General features: G+C 38.5%; 1 pseudogene; it reads left to right on the top strand.

Moving 5' to 3' along the window:
- The first annotated feature begins 250 nt into the window (after positions 1–250).
- LOC103564597 (proto-oncogene serine/threonine-protein kinase mos-like) lies at positions 251–11,279 on the top strand (annotated as a pseudogene).
- The last annotated feature ends 2,495 nt before the right edge of the window (positions 11,280–13,774 follow it).

Here is a 13,774-nt window from a genome sequence, read left to right as displayed (position 1 = left end):
ACCTGATGGGATGTAGAAGAAAATGACTAGGAAGGAGCAGATTTGCCTCCTAGAACTTGGGAGCAGCTCACGAGTGGAGTGGGAGTAAGAATGGTACAGTAGAATTGATGCCTAGGACTGGAAATAATGCAGTCAATTGGAAGTATGTGTTTGGAACAATTGGACAAATCGTTCTGAAATGGAGATCAGCTGCAATGGGGAATTGAACTCCCAAGCAGAAGACTGAATGTCTTTTATTTGGGGGACCTGAATGGCTCCAGAGACAAAACATTCTATCGTCTTTAATGGATCATTTAAAGGATCTCTGTTTGATCCACCTAAAGCAATGCCTGGTTATCAACAAGCCAGGTCAGGTTTCAGTGGAATGAAGAATCAACCAAAACTTAGACATTTGAGAAAAGCTTCCAGTGTGAACATTGGGAAAAATAAGCAAACAAAGGGGAAAAAGATAGAAATAAAAAGACCTAGGAGAAAATAGAGACAGTTCATAGAATAAAAAAGACGTTTTAAAAAAGAAAGAAAGAAAAAACACTCCAATTAGCATCCTTTGAGATATGAGAGAATATATTGCATCCCTAAAACAAAATCAGGACACATAAAAAAGGAATAGCTGCAAACAAGAAAGAATTCTTTGGAATTAAGAATGAGATTGGCAAACTATTAAATTCAACAGACAACTTGAGAGATAATGTCAAGAAAATCTCCCATAATGTAGAACAAAACGAAAAAGAGACAGAATAAGAAAGAAAAGCTAAAAGATCAATCTAGGAGGCTCAGAGAAGAAGAAATAATCATTGTAAATAGACAAAAATTCCCCAGAGACAAAGACAACATGAGTGTCCAGATTTAAAGGGCCCACTGATTTTTCAGCTCTTTCAATAAGCAAACATAACCGTAAATTTCATAAATTCTAGAATGAAGAGATAACCCAAACATCTCTAGAGAGAAAGAACAGATCACTTTCAAAGCAGTGAAAGTCCAAATGGCAGTGAACTTCCCAACAGCATTACCAGATGCTCCAGTTTTTGAGAGAAACTTATTTTTTATCTTAAAATCCTCTACTCAGCCACTTACGTAGAATTTTTTTTAACACAGTCATGCAAGGACTCAAAACTTAACTCCCACATACTCTTTCTTAGGAAGTTATTGGAGGACGTGCAAGAAAACAGGACACAAACTAAGAAAAAGAAAAAGAATAGAAGAAAAAGCAAATCCAAAAAGTGAAGTTCCATGAATACAGCTGTGCAGTAGGCCAACACATAACTAGTCCAATTTAGAGCAGGAGGAAGGGGGGCTCTGGCAACAAAATATAGGGATGACACACATGATATAATGGCTCACTTGAAAATCTGAACACACGAAAATAGGCAAATCTGCAGGAGAGAGGAAAACAATAGAGACTCAAGAGAGAAAGCTGTATGAGAAAGTAAATGTATGAGTGAAACCGCACAGTAATTGTCTTTCTTCATCTGACTTATTTAGCTTAGCATAACACCCTCAAGTTCCATCCATGTTGCTGCAAATGGCATGATTTCATCTTTTTTTATGGCTTGGTAGTATTTTATTACATACATATACACACGCATATATATACATATATATACACACCACATCTTCTTTATCCCTTCATCCATTGATGGCCACTTAGGTGTTTCCAAGTTTTGGCTATTGTGCATAACACTGCAGTGAACATAGGGGTGCAGAATTTTGGTGGTGAACATGATGCACTCTATACAGAAGTTGAAATATAATGAAGTACACCTGACATTTATTTACTATTATAAACCAATGTGACTTCAATAAAATTAAAAAATAACATAATGTATTCAAGAAAAAAAGGGAATGTAATCAAAGTATACTTCTTAGCCTTCCAGTAAGTATACATACATTATCAATTTAATTTAAAAGCTTTGATATGATTGTTTGGGGAGGATTGTAGTGGGAGAGATGTGCATGTGTGTGTAAGAGAACCATATCGTCATCTGACATAATAAGGAAGTTAGTAGATGAATCTAAAATTGATAGATCAAGGAGCAGCCAAATAGCATATTACTTAGAGATTTGGGAATAACTACCAGAAGAAGCAAATAAGAGTTACAAGTACAATAGTCGTCCCTAGGCACCTGAACCAGGAAAGAAGAAGGGCATGGGACCTAAGATTACTATTTCGTCATTAAAAGGATTTTGAGGCTATTTGATGTTTTTAGCCATATGTATGTTACTAACATAAATTGAAAAGTTTATAAAAGGAAAAAAATATTATATGTCAAATCATCTGTTAAAAAGTCAACACAGGGGGCCAGCCCTGTGGCACAGTGGTTAAGTTTGGTGCACTCCGCTTTGGTGGCCTGAGTTTGCGGGTTTGGATCCTGGGTGCAGACCTACGTTCCTTGCCAGCCATGCTGTGGTGGCAATCCACATATAAAGTGGAGGAAGATTGGTATAGATGTTGGCTCAGGGTGAATCTTCCTCAGCAAAAAAAAAAAAAAAAAAAGCCAGCATCCTAACACTCAGAATATGAATCAATAACAAGTACACATTATCAATAAACAATTTCAATCCCTTGCGAATGTGTTGAGGACTACTTACCAAACTGGTAATTCTTTACAACTTTTTCAGAATACTGAAGAGTAAGTCTCAGAAAATTTGGAAATCATTTGCCCTATTTATTCTTTGTTGATTCTCTGAAATTTGTTAGTATGTTTTCTATGACTTTTTTCCTCAGACCTGTCTTTTGTTTTATGAATTATCTCACCCATCTCATCATTACTATAAATCATAAAACATTTGGGGGGGGAGCGTCTCTTGCTCATTGTTGTATCCCCAGTGCTTAGAACAATCTGGCAAATTGTCAGCATCCCACAAACGTTTGTTGAGTAAAGGAGCAAATTAAAGACAGTGTCTCATTTAAAGCAGTGCTAGTTTCTGGTGTCTTTTTGTTACTTTGATGTTTCTGCTTTGGCAGGGAATAAGCAAGCTACTAGACAAACATGAGCTTGGCTAAACAACTGAAAACTGAAGCCTTCGTGACTCAGTTCAGCCTGTGCTATTTTTCGGGCGTCCGAAGTCTGGTTGTAGTTTGCTCAAAAATGTGTTTGCTCATTGTGTGCAGAGGGATCTTATCTCAACTGACATCTTTTCTTTTTTGTTTTATGACTGGGAGCCAAACCACGTTAAAGACTGGAAGAAATCAGCAACTGTCCAACATCTGAAAGCAAAAGAGTTCGTAATTGAGGGAAATAAAAAGTTAGTCCTGGGGTCACTCTCTCTCCTTTACCTTCCCTGTTCATTGCTGGGGTGCTCTGGTGAGTTAACAAGTGGAATTCATCAAAGTAGACCGGACACATTACATGATTGCCATTGTGTATAACTCGGCAGCTGAGGGGGAGGATTGATCATTTTTCCATTTAGCTTAGGAGAATGATCCATTTGTCACTTGCAATACTTTCAGGGGCTTTCCTCCGGAAGTTTGTTCTGCAGATGGGTAATCAGATGTGTGACAGACTTGAGGAGAGTGTTGCCAGCAAGAATTAGCCAAACTATATCCTCTGGGGACGGAACATAAGCTCTTGTCTGCAGGAAATTGAATCCTGGAGTGATCGGGCCTCCTGAAGGGTTCCATGAACCACATGAGAGGGTTGAGTGAAATAATAGTTGGTGGGAAAATACTTCCCTTCTGCCGAGGTTAAGTCTGAACCAGTAGATTCTTTCAGTCAGAATGTGAGTAAGAGCTGTCTCTGTTTTGCAGCTGGCCTTGAAAAGGTAGGTGGACAAGAGAGAAAAGGTCATCTTAAAAAGCCAGTTCCCAAGTACAGTAACTATGCAATTCTAAGAATTATAACTCAATCATTGTTCTGGTAGCTGTACAAAGACAAAACCTTCAAGATTTGACTAATTTGGATGCCTTTAGGAAATTATAATTTCTGAATTACTGTAGAAAGTGCTAGCTGAGATTTTGCTTGCTATAAAAATAGGTGTGGGGTGGGGTGCTCAAAATGGTGAGAGGCAAAGTTAAATCGTGTCTGTCTTTTTCCGTTACTCATGTCCGATATTTGGTCGACAAGTTCATTTCAGCCAACAATGGGCCCAGACTTATTACAATGGGTCCAGTTCTTAAGGCACTTTTATCTGCATCATGACCCAAGAACCTTCATTTTAAATTTTCATTTTTTAGAATGATAACAGCAGAATAACACACATTTAGTAAAGCATACAATGCCTGAGTGTAGTGTTCAGTACATTTCACACAAGTCTTGCATTTACATATCCCAGAAAGTTTCCACATGCCCCTCCCAGTCATTAACCCTGCAAAGATAACCACTATTCTGACTTCCTTCGGGAAAGATTAATTTTGCTTATTCCTGAATCTGCATTTTAATAAAAACCCCAAGAGATTCTTGTGTACATTGAAGTTTGAGAAGCACTGACTTGAAGTTTTGAACATAAAGCAAAAGAGAAATCTCCTGTCCAGGCCCTTTAAATAAAACAAAGCACAAAATCCATGTGTTTAGATTGATCTATAGTGTGGTGATCACAAATCAATATTTTCAATTTCATCATGAAAGCTCTGCAAGGGAATAAAATACAGCTTTGTGCCTGTACTAATATTGATGCCAGATATCAGCAAGGTTCACCTGAAGCCAGACACCTACGAATTCCTATTATCATAAATAGACCATGAGGCTTCCTAGACTCAGAGTGTACTTTCATTTGCATGGGCAGGAAATTCAGATTCAGGTCATATTTTTTTCCCTGTCAGCCGTGGTACATTTTCCTTACCCATTCTAATCTGTCACTTTCAGTCTCATGGGTAAACTTTATGGTTTACTGTACTGTAATTTTAATATTGAATGCAATTTTACCAAGTTGTAGGAGGTGGTACGCCTTTCAATGAATCCAAATAAAGCTGTAAATATTAAGATAGGAACTCTCCATATCCACTTCTTATGGTTTATAAAATTTTATTTTTGGTTGATAAAATAATATTTTGATCTTCTTTGGCCACCTTTTCCTATCCCGTTAGCAATATCTGATAACACCATATGATTCTCCCAGAGTCCTTTTTGAGACTTTCCAGACCAACTTTTGATGATCTGCTTGCCTGATAATCTGCTCATCTCTTCACAGCTAGCAGTGACTACTCAATGCATTTAAATCCGGGATTTCTGAGAGCATCACTCTAAATCAATATTTTCTAATTAAGTGGATATTTGAATCAGGCTACATTAAGTTTCTTTCATCTCCCACTGTGGGTTGCAACAGGCCCGGCCACTCTCCGGAATGTCTGAGGTGTCATGATGTTTGACAATGTTTGTCAATGTCTTTAAGTGATTATTCAAATATTTCCATTACCTTAGTCGCCATTACCAAAGAATGCACAGGTTCCCTGGGTATCAGTGGCAAGAGTTAAGAAGATTCATCAAATCATCTCAAAGAAAAGCTCACTCTCACTCTGACTGATTCTAACCCAGTCCTTGTGATACAAGCAAATGCTATAAGTCAGGCTATAGAAATTGTGCTGTCATAATGACAGAGACTGAAAATTTTGCACCAACAATTTACATTTTATTCTTACCAATTAAATCTTGTAAAGCAAAACTATGACTTATGAAAGAGGAAATTACTAACACTAAAACCAGTATTATATTTTCATATGAGGTACCTATATATAGATAGATAGATAGATATTTCTATTCACTTCTGAAAGGTGTTATTTACATTATGAGAGACAAAGTGAACTTGTTTTACTGTTAATTATACCAGCTTTTGTTCAATAGCACTAGGCTAAAATGAGGCAGGTTAGCATCAACAACTTTATCTTCAAATTCAGTTTCCTAGAAACGAAAATTGACTTTATATTTTCAAATATAAAACTAATACAGGTGAATTATAAAAATATAGACAATACAGAAAAGTAGAAAGAAGAAAAATGGCACTTGTAGTCACTCATCCTTGGACAACAACCATTGCCATCATGGTGGATTTCCTTCTAGGCTTCTCCTGGCTGCCGTTTTGACGTGGTTGTCATCACTTTGTAGTCTACTTATTTCATTTGATATTTTATCATGATATTTCATATTACTGAAACACTTCATGAACACAATTTTTAACAATTATATGTTTTCTTGTATGAATGTAACGTAGTTTAATTTACCATTTGTCTAATGTTGAGCAATTAGCCGATTTCAAATATTTTACTGATATAAGTAAAACTATCATGAACATCTTTGTTCATAAGACCTTTATATTTCTGATTATTTAATATGGATACTCTGAAGAATTAATATAGGTCAAAGGGAATTATCATCTTAAGGGAATGTACTATGACGTTTTCCCCAAAGAATTGCACTAAATAACGTATCTGTGAGTAATACATCCTTTCTGTTTCTGTTATTGATTTTAACCTTCAAACCCAAACTTAGCCAAGTCCTGTTTAGAACCCTTATGTTACATGAAATTAGTTACACCCTCTCCAATGTCCAGGTTCATCTAACAAAGAAACTAGATGGAGCGGGGGTAAAAAGTAAGAAAAATAGAAGAGGGAAGGAAGGAAGGGAGGAAGAGGGGGAAAGGAGAAGGAAGGAGGGAATGGAGGGATGGAGGGATCTAGGGAGGAAGGAAAGAAAAGCAGACAGAAAGGGAGTAAGGGAGGAAGACAGGCATGCAGGAAGGCAGGACTTTTGTAAAGGATACTGAATCTGCAGTTTCCCAAGTCCAAAGGATAGCCCTTTACACTAGCTAGTTCTCAACCGTCTTCTGATTCACGCCTAGGGATGTACTTATGCATAAAATGGATTCCAAATCCTCTCTTTCCCAAACAGCACTCTTCAAAACCCTAAGCTTATGAAAATAGATGTGAAATTAGCCCTCTTTCTCCTTTTGCCAGTCTACATGAGTTTTCACACACATCATTTCTTTTGATTCTCCAATCAATTATTGTGAAATAGGTATTATTACCCCAAATTTACAAATGGAAAAACAAACTCAGAGAGGTTAAGCGTCTTCTCCTGTGTCAGCTAGTAAATGGTGGGGTCAGGTCTCGCACCTGGGTTATTTGTGCCTCCAATTTTACTCTGCTCCAAGATTTCTATGGCTTCTTGATTTCTGCTCACTTATCTGATTTCTCACACTGGCATTGCTCTGGCATTCTTAGCTTTTTGCCTGGGCTTTGCCTCTTTAGACTGGGCTTCCTGCCTTGTTCCTTCAAACTGCTACGGCTCACATCGCAACCTGTCAATTTGCCAACTTTGTATTACTGAATTGTGTTTATTTAAGAAAACTTCCCTTTGATGTCTTTTAAACAATGAGGAGACTTTATTAGAATATCCAGTGGAGATATTTCCCCTTAAATGTGACCACTGACTTCCTATTCATTTAAAGGTCTGACCTTTTCCTCTGTCAATAGTCTCTTGCATACCTATATCACCATGCTGGGTACGGGAGAACAGTTGTTCTTCCTGTAAATTCCCCACGCGGATCTAGTTGCTATACCATTGTGGAAAAATCTGCTAATTGCTCGTCAACCTCATATCTCATCTTCCTGGACACAGAGTACATTTCCCATATGACTAAGTTCTGGCCATTGGGATGTGAGTGAAAGTCCTATGTGCCACTTCCAGGCCTGGAAAAGTCTTGGATATGCAGTCAATCCTTCACATTCATTTTCCTTTCACTGGCTTGAAGCAGACCTTTGAAGCCACATGTTGAAGATGGTAGAGCGACAGACAGAAAGAACCTGGGTTCCTGAAATACTGCTTGAAAAAGAGCTCGCTATCAACAAGGAAAACCCATTTAGGACTTTACAAGAGCAAGAAGTAAACTTCTTTCTTGTTGGTCCCACTATACATTTTGGGGTTTATATGTTTCACCAGTTAGCCTACTCCATTGAGGACAGCCACGAACATCTCTGCGTAAAAGATGGTTAATTGCTTATTAAGGAGTACCTCTTTGGTGCTGTGTTTTGACTATATAGCAGAATTAAAGCTATTCATTTTTAAATAGGAATTTTCAACAAGATTTTGTGTACATGAATGCGCATGTTTGTGTGTCAAATACTTTTTAGGAGCTAAGACCCTTACAGTTCCTGCAAGCTTTTAGTCTATAAAACAAAGCCCTGTAGCACTGCTTTTCTTTTTAAAATGGCATGTAGTTGCATTGCATTTAACAGAACCTTGTCCCAGGGTTGGAAGGGAGCAGATCTCTCCAAGAGTAGAGTCTCATAACCTACATTCCCAGGGCAATGCCAGCAATCTCCAAAGAAACCCACGTGGCCACCCATTAGGTAGAACTGCTAACACAGAATGGCCCTGTTCTCTCTTCCCATTTTAACTGTCAGCAGCGGAGTGTCATGAGCCTGACAGGTCATTCTTCAGGCTGCTGGAGATGTGATGAAGGATTAATTAAGAGGCCTTGATGACTTATGAGATATGTGCAGGACTTATGAGAGTGTGAGAAGCATAAAAGGAAATTACTTCCAGTGTTTAAATCCAGCAGATTACAGGATTCAAGCATCCATTAACAGAAGTAAGGAAGTCAGAAAGAGGAAGAGTTTGTTCTGCGAGGAAGACAATGTGTTCCTCTTTGATGTTGTTGATCTTGAGGCCAGAAGCCATGCTTGTTTCATTTAATAAATAAGAGTTCTCTTCCCTCCTCTCCTTAAGCCCACCATCCTCTTTTATCTGACCTTAGCCAAATGCCCTCATCTCTGCCTTTGGTGTGTGATTTAGCACACCATTCAGTGATCCTGCATTTCTAAGTATGAACATCTTTTGGAGATGCCTTGCCAGAAACTGAAATTTAAAAAAAAAAAAAAAAAAGCAAGAGAAAGCATCTAAGTATAATTTATCCATATTTTATTTAATTCCATCTTGTTTTTAAGAGCAAAAAAGAAAAAGCTGTAATCAAATATCTGCCTGGTTCTTGCAGTGAAGCATAGTCTGTCATGTCTTCTCTCTTGGTTGGGCTGTAATACATTTTTGGATTTATCTGTTTCACCAGTTAGTCTGCCCTACTGAGGACAACCATGAACATTTCTGCATAGCAGCATTGCTGGCTAAATAATCCCCATCAGGTCAACGTTAACTATCAGGAGACATTCACCAAAGCAATTCCCCCACCACTTTAGCTGAGCCGTGGGAAGAAACAAACCCTCAAGGCTCTGGATAAATGAAAAATTCATTTGAAAAGGAATTTTAGTTTCTTAAGTTACAGCTCTAAATATTCCTGAGACATCCCAACTCTGAGCTTCTTATTTCCAGCAGCCTTTCCCTGTGATCCTCTGCAGTCACCCCATTCCCTGGGTCACACCCTGAGCCACCGTCACCTGAAACAGCTTAAATAGCCCGCGCTGACCACAGCCCTCGTCCCTGCAAAAATCTCACTCCATTGCTCCTGATACATTTTATCTTTCAACTCATTGAAGTTTCTAATGCTCTGACCATTTCTATTTTTTTCCAGGTCATCGTCCACTACCCCACCTCAGCCCTTGCCACCTCCCTGTCCAAATTCCTTCCGGTCCAGCCTAGATTTTATGGCACACCATTTCAACAAACTTCTTGTTAGAATCAATTCCTTCTGCCCCAGCCCTGCTAACCAAAGTTCTTTCTCAACCTAACATTTGCCCTCTATGCTCCTGTGCCCAGAATCCTGAAGACTAATGCAGAATACCATGCTAAAAATACACTGCCTCTCACCTCAGCTGAGCTCCCTGAACCACTGAGCCACCCTTTGGTTAGCCATATCTCCCATTCCCTTCAGTAGCTGTCTCTGATATCCATCAGTCTTGCCAGACATCATATTCCACCCCTAACCTCTTCTCCCTCAGCAGATATTTCCTCATGGTTCACAGGGGGAAAACAAGGTGCTATCAGGAAAGATATTTCTCACCCTCCTTTCTCAACAGGGATATACTTATCCGTACTGCGCCACCTTTTCCTCATATCCTAGAGGGAGAAACTTCTACCTAAGGCTGGTCCTTCCATCTGTTCTTTAGATCCTTTCTGCTCTCAATTACTCAGTCTTTACACTCTCAATTATCTCTTCTTTTTCCTGCATCATCAACTTCCTCTCAACTGGATCCTTCCTTCAGCACCATTTAAAAATGTTTACTTTTCTCCCATCTTAATAAAGAGCCTACCTTGGTCCTATCCTCACTTCTTCCCTTCTCCATTGCCCTTCCCATAAGAGTTGTTTATGCTTCCTGTCTCCACGTCCTCCTTTGCATCTCCCAACCTTTTGTAATTTGCTGCTACTTCAACTACATTATTAAAATTACTCTTGCTCAGATCATTTCAATGACTTCCAAGGTGCTAAATTTAAAGGCTAGTTTTTCATTCTCTTTCTTGACCTCCCTGAAGTATTTACTGCTCCTGGCCAATCTCACCTCTTCAAGTGCTCTCTCCTGCTTCTAGAATAACATTCTCCCTTGTTTCTCCTCTCACCTCTCTAACCAGTCTTTCTCAATCTGCTTCCCGGACTCTTCTTCCTATAAGTATATATTTTAAAAAATGTTTAAAAACAAACTGGCTAGCTTCCTAGTAGAGTTTCTGGGCTGAGAGTAAGACAGCAAGGTTCTGCCATGACAACATCATGCAGGTTGTGGCTGTCAACACACACATGCCTGCAGGCTTTACTAGTTTAGGCACCATAATCATGGAGCTTGGTGGCAATTCACTTTATACCAGGTCATATACAGTGCTTCCAGCTGCCCTGAGGAGGAGGAGGGGGCCTCACTGCTGTGGCAGAGAGCAATTACATTTGGAAAAGTGTCTGAAGGACTCCTAGATGTTGTGAATGGCCTGCTTTTCCTTCACTCACAAGGCATTGTGCACTTGGGCCTGAAGCTGGCAAACATTTGACCAATGAGCAAGATGCCTGCAAAATTGGTGACTTTGGTGGCTCTGAGAAGCTGGAAGTTCTGCTGTGCTTCCAGATTGCTCCTTGCCAGCTCGATGGCACTTACACCCACTGAGCCCCAGAGCTCCTGAAAGGAGAGAAGAGAATGCCCAAAGCTGACATCTATACTTTTGCCATCAATCTCTGGCAAATGGCTACCAAGGAAATGCCTTACTCAGGGGAGCATCAGTATATGGTCTATACTGAGTGGCCTATAATCTTCACTCGTCTCTCTCAGCAGCTGTCTTCACTGACTCCATCTCTAGGAAAAGACTCGAGAAGATCACCCATCATCCACTGGCTGCCACAGGGCCAGTGCTTTGCAGTGGCCAAGTGCAGGACTTCTCCTGCTTGACTTTCTCTCTTTAAAAGCTGAATTCGGCTGACTCTAAACCTGTATCAAGACAAGCTTTTGTCTGTTTCTACTCATTTTAAAAGAAGTGAAGATATAGAAAAAAATATATTTGTAAAATGAATTTTTAGAAAATAAAGTTACTAAAAACTCAAAAAATTTCTTTCCAATTTTTAGCAACTTTATTATTTGTGATTCTGCTTCCTCAAGGAAAAACTGTTTTTAAGTGGTCCTTGAATAATCTTTAATTGAATCGGAGTGCTAATCCTATACCATGTATGTAACTCATATATAATTTATATGATATGATTTATAAAGTTTATAAAGGCTTTGATTTCATCAGATAATGAGAGTTGAAGTTAGACTTGCCTGGGCTCACAACTTGGCTTTGAAACTTGCCTGCTGTGTGTACTTGAGCAAGTTACTTAATTTCTCTCTGCCTGTTTCCTCATCTATATAGTGGAGATAACTTTCATGCCCAGTGCATGATGGCTCCGACAGCTCGCCTCTCACAGTGTATGTAAAGTGCTCAAGACAGTGCCTGGCCCCTTGCAATCACTCAGTAAACGGTAGGCACATTGTTATTGTTACAGCTATTGTTATTACGCTGAGTTTTCCTAAAGCAAAAAGAAACAAGCCAAAATCTTAAAATAATTCGAATGACTAATAAATCATCTTAAATCTGAGATACAAATAGTCTTAAAAATCTTTTTAAAAAAATCTTTGAGGGCCTGGCCCTGTGGCCGACTGGTTAAAGTTCTGCATGCTCGGCTTCACTGGCCCGGGTTTGTGGGTTGGGATTCTGGGCGAGGACCTACTCCACTCACCAGCCATGCTGTGGCAGTGTCCCACACACAAACAAACAGAGGAAGGCTGACACAGGTGTTAGCTCAGGGTGAATCTTCCTCAAGCAAAAAAAGAGGAAGATTGGCAATGGACGTTAGTTCAGGGTGAATCTTCCTCAGCAAAATATCTTTGAGCCAAAAAATTTCTATTTGCCTTGTATGTTTATGAATGTTACTCCCTAACTTACACCCCTTCATGTGGGCTAAAAACTTTGAAAACTCTAACATTCGATAATCAAGAGAATGCCAGTTCTATCTAAATTAGATGCATTCAGTACTTTCTCAAAAATTCATATTCCCACAAAAAGGGATGAGAAAAGAGAGCGAAAATATATCTCAAATGTATTATTCTCATTAGTCCTTCCTGACTTATTTTCTTTTACTTTTTACTTTGGTGTGAAGACAAATGTACTTACTGTGCACATGCCACGTGCCTGGCATTGTTCAGGGCACCTGGCAGAGCTCTGCGAACAAGAGAGATGGTCTCTGCTCTCATGAAGCTTGAAGTCTAACATGGGGTTTTAAAAAGGGATCTAATGCTATTTTATAAATTGTTTTTCATAAATTGTATGTTCATCTCTTATTGTATTTTAAATTAAAATTGGCATTTTAAAATGTAAATTATAGTACATAAATATTGTATTCTGGAATCGGGGATAAAATTAAATGTCTTTGTAGTATGTGTTTTCATTTATTTTTTAAAATGGATCACATGCCTACCTTGTGGCTAGAAAATGTGAAATTGTAGTTCAGATAGTAATTATCTTTCTCAGAGATGTTGCTTTTGTATAAAATCAGAAAACAATGTTATTATCATTAGATCTTATTAAGCAGTTTAACAAGCGGCTTTTTTGTTTTTGCTGGAATCTAAATGTATTACTCTCAAATTTTGGTCCAGTGGAGCATAAAAAAGTCCTAAACAATTTACACTAGAAATTCTTCCAGATAAAACATTTCCGCAGAGAAGTTTTTCAAGAAGAAAGTATATTTCACATGTTTCAATATGCACAACTGTGCTTTTTTACTGAACTGGAATAAACTAAATATTGACAAGTTCATCTCCAAGAACCAGTTAACAAATACAATTAATAAAAGTCTGCTAGTTCCAAGATGTCTACCATAGTATTATATGTAACACCTGATAAACAAATATGTCGCTAATAATCACAACTATGTGATGTTACAATCATCCAGGAAAAACTATATATTCTTTTATTCTATATAATTAGCGAAAAAGAGGTATTTTAAACATGGTGTATTATATAATAATAGCTAATAGCTATTAATTGCTTACTTAATAAAATACTTGTATCAATTCATTTAATCTTAATAAGGCTCAACCATTGAGTACTATTATCCCCATTATGAAGTTGAGGAAACTGAGGCAAAGAGGGTTAAGTAACTCACCAACAGTGACACAGACACGAGAGGCAGAAGTCGAGAGGCGGCTTGACTCCATGCGGTCTGGTTTGAGGTCCTGGTCTTGGCCCCCACACCACATTCTCATATGCTAGTCTCCTTCCCAAAACAATTTGCCGCTGTGTCTTCTCATTTGCTAAAACACAAGAGTTTTTCCTTCCATTTTTTTTTAACCCTAAGAAAAATATTCGAAACTATGATGTGCTTCTCAGTCTCGTATCAATTAATAATAGTCTGGTGTTGTGGACATTGATTTAGATGCCTC

This window comes from Equus przewalskii, chromosome 9 (assembly GCF_037783145.1).
Source record: "Equus przewalskii isolate Varuska chromosome 9, EquPr2, whole genome shotgun sequence".
Lineage (NCBI taxonomy): Eukaryota > Metazoa > Chordata > Mammalia > Perissodactyla > Equidae > Equus > Equus przewalskii.
The sequence above is the reverse complement of the archived record's forward strand: the minus strand, read 5'-3'. Positions and strand labels throughout refer to the sequence as shown.